A 4,199-nucleotide genomic window follows, 5' to 3' on the forward strand; every position below is an offset into this window, starting at 1 on the left:
ACTAGTGTCCAGATCCATCTACACATACTGTGTTATCAGGTTGGGTGCCAACTGCTAACCCTCAATGTGGTGTGTAGGGGATTTCACACACACACACACACACACACACACACACACACACACACACACACACCTGCTTTGTGCTGGGCAGGTTTCAAGGGAGCTTTCAGACTAAGACAGATTGGGAAGCAAAGTTTAGGGCTCTACTTCCAAAAATAAGGTGATGAAAATCCAATGGAGGGCAAGGGTCGTATGCACCAATTCTCATGGAAATAGCAAAGAAGCAGGCAGAGTCTAGTCCTGTTGAACATGAGGTCCCTACAAGTAAGAGGCCAGCAGCTAACAAGCACAACAATCACACACACACACACACGCACGCACATGCGTGCGCGCTCAGATTGGCTTCAGGCCTTAGCGTCTAAGGCTTAGACGCTGTGGTGGAGTGTCTTAGTATATTTTTCTTTTCCTCATCTGGGAAAAAGGCCACTCAAATGATCCTCCAGTGATTTACCAGCTAATTTATAACCACAGGGACTAGGGATCAGGATTTGGCTGCCGAGTGCTTGGTGGTGCTTGGTCCAAACACTCCAGTGTGACCTGGCCTTGAAGCTGTCTGTTCTCCACATCTCTAAGCTGTAGCACGCATCACTTAGGGGGCTGGAGGAAATACAGATCTCACCTCCTGACACTGTCAGAAGGAGTGACATTGAAATGACCCTAGGGTACTTTCAGACTTGAACACCTGCCATTGGCTTTAGAGGCCTGTCTCCTCCATGACCAATGGGAGAGGAGACTCACAGGAAAGGGGTGGAGCTAAGAAGGGTCAAGTAAACAGGTCATGTTGGTCCTGTAGGCCTGACTGGTGGGCTGGGGCTGTTCCACCCAGTGAGGTGTGTGTCTCAAAGAGTTACAGCACTGGATGATACCAGCTCTAGAAATGCCACTGCCTCTAAGGCTGGTGCAGCCCAAGTTCCCCGTAAGTCCATTGGGGCCAGGGAACACTTGGGAAGCTTCTCTAAATGAACACTTCCCGCCTATGTGCTGAGGATTAGAATTGACTTCTGGGATAATGATTTTACCATACAGCATTCCAGGAATAGGAAAGATAATTAGAAACATAAATCTGTATAGGCTTCTTCCTTTCCCCACCCAACCCCTCCCCCAGGAAAAAAACAACAACAAAACATTCCATAGCCATTCTTATTAAAATCCACTAGAGAAAAAAATCAGGAATTAGGACCCTCATTGGAGAGAGTCCAGCATGCTCAGTGTGTAGAGGAGGGATGATATTATCTCTCACTTCTCTCTACTTGGGGGAATTAAATTGTAGAAACAGACCAGCTGGCTACCATGCTTCCCCTCCACGGCTACAGAGCATGAGACTGCCAGCTGCCAGGTAAAAACCCTGACCTCTCCTTGCCTTCCATGCAGGAGACCCAGGTTCAATTCCTGGCCAAGGCACCACAGGTACATACCACCCATCTGTCCATAGAAGCTTGAGTATCACTATGATGATGAATAGGTGTCTGTAGACCTTCCAGACTAAGGCAAACTAGGGAGAAAGGAGGTGATCTACTTCTGAAAACCAACTGATGGAAACACCCAAGGATCACAAAGTCATTCTTCACGGGAAGGTACAGGAGCGAGCAGTGTTTCCTGCTGTTGTAAATGGAGTTGCTCCACATCAGGGGCCAGTTCAATAACAGGAACCCTCCTTTCCAAGGAAATACTCCTGGCACCACCTTCTATTATTAGAACCTTTCTCATCTCATGCAGTTTGTAGCAGTTACATAATGCCCTGTCAACTTGCGAGGGGGTGGAGTCTAGCCTGTCAATCAGGTCGCAGCTTGATGATATCATTTGGAGGCACAAAGGAGATAAATAGCTCACTGGAGGCCAGACCCACACTCTCTTCTTTGTCTTCCTGATGACAAGACACATAGAGCTACACTGAGGGAGGTAGAGCCCTGGAGTTGAAGAAGCCACATGTAGACCCCTGCCAGTGCTGAGATGCTTCCATTGCCACTGGATCCACAAGACTTTCCACCCACTGGCCAGTGATCTTCCTGTATTTGGCGCCATTGCATGTGTTGCATGAGTCTCAAGAAGAATTTATGAACTAGTGTCAGACATATGGGCTAATATTGGACTTATGGACTTAATCTGGACTGGGCTGAGATGTTTCTTTTTTCTGTTTTGAGGGGGGTGTTTCTTAATATAGAATTGCTCTTTGATATAAAGTTCTTTCTTACACACATATGAATGTCAATGAATTTATTTCTCTAGTCAACCCAGACTAACACACAGTTTCTCATTTTCTGCCCATTTGCCTCATACCTGGACTCAGTACCTATCCCCAATTGCCTCCACTTGGCAGTTCAACTGGGTGACGTGGCTCTCCTTTTTGTTTCCTCCTATTTGCTCCCAGACATCCTCGTCTTCACCTTGCCCAGCACACTGCAGGGTAGGCCTCCACCATCCTGCTTGGCTTTAATGTTCCAGTAGCCTCATGCTGACCTCCAATGGCTGGCTCTCCCACCCTCGCTTATGCATTCCCTCCAATCCAACCAGAAGCACACATTGGATCAGTTTGTCTCTAGTGGCTTCCCATTGACCTTAACGGAACAAGAAAAACAATTAGCCAGCTGTGACTGTTTCTCATCTCTACCTTACTACTCACCTCACCCCTTCCATGAATATCTGCAAGTCTGATGCCTGCCTTTTCTGTGACCCCAGAGCCAGGGGAAGCAGTAGGACCAGGGGAAGACCATCAAATAGCCACATTCGATCAGCATAACACAAGCTAGCAGGTGCCCTCATAACATAAAAGGTTAAGTGTTCAGCTGCCAACTAAAAGATGGGCTGTTGGAATGCACCAGATGGGCTGTGGGAGAGAAGCCTGGTGATCTGCCCCCGTAACGATTCTCACTGCCATCGAGTTCTTCCGACTCATAGTGGCTCTATAGGGCAGGGCTGAACTCCCCTTGGGATTTTCTGAGATTTTATGGGAGTAGGAAGCCTCATCTTTCTCTATCAGAGTAACTGGTGGTTTCAACCTGCTGACCTTGAGGTTCGCAGCCCATCAAATAACCTACCATGCCACCAGGGCTCCTTCCATAATGATTACAGCCTGGGAAACCCTGGTTTGAATTGGCTGTAAGGCGATGGCATGTGACAGTAGCAGAGACTAGAGGAGGGGGCTTAGAACGGGGCTGACGAAGTGTCTGGGGATTGCGGGCAGCTGTAGGGAGTGAGGCAGTGGGAAGAGAAAAGGACTTTCTGAGAACTTGCTGTGGGTTGTGAAATGAATCCCATTTAACATTCATTAAGAGCCATTAGGTAGAGTCTTAAAACTGTAGTTGGTGTTTGGACGGCACATCTCCCAGTCCAGCTCTGTCTGGCAATGAAAGGACACGGTAGGTGCTGTTGTGACGATTCGAAGCCCCACGTCACAGAGTCGAATGGCTGGAATCTCTCCAGGAGCAGGTTGTAAGTTTGTCTTCCCAGGTGCTACTGGACAAATGCACACGCCAGCCTTGCCATTAGCCACCGGGTTCTTACCCATTGCATCACCAAGGCTTCTTGAAGCAAGATGAGGCTGTGGCTTTTTAGATATTATATCAGGACAGTCATATTTCCTCAAGAAGTTGCATGATCTGGCCTTTAATAACTCTACAGACTCATCTCTCACCCTGCCCCCACTCATAGGGAACACTCAATTGGACTGAAGTCATTTCAGATCGTTTGACAGGCCCCTCCACTCCGTGATGACTTCTATCTGAAATTAGCTTCCTATTTCTTTGCTTCTTACCCCCTAGCCAATTGATATTTAAGTTACAGTTTAGCTGTCACTTCTCCACTTCACCAGTCGAGATTCTATGCCTTCTCTCTGTTTCTTATAGCATCCTGTGCCATCCCGACATAGCTCTTCTCAGGCCACATCATATTCAAGGGTTAATTTTCTTCTCTACTGACGATAAACATGAGGGCAGGATTGTCTATCTTGATCCCCACTCAGTCCTCCTCACTCATCACATGGTCTGATGTGTAAACACATAGGACATGTTCCATAAAAATCCACAGAATGAATGCGTCCAAGGCTGAAGCTTTCTCCAAGATCCTGTGCTAACTTTTGACATTTGACAATTCTCTAGCCCATTTCTACAGATATCTCCTTTCTTGACAGTTTGCAGTCTTTG

This window comes from Echinops telfairi, unplaced genomic scaffold, assembly GCF_000313985.2.
Source record: "Echinops telfairi isolate 266 unplaced genomic scaffold, ASM31398v2 ScPeMD7_7463;HRSCAF=8501, whole genome shotgun sequence".
NCBI classification, from domain to species: domain Eukaryota; kingdom Metazoa; phylum Chordata; class Mammalia; order Afrosoricida; family Tenrecidae; genus Echinops; species Echinops telfairi.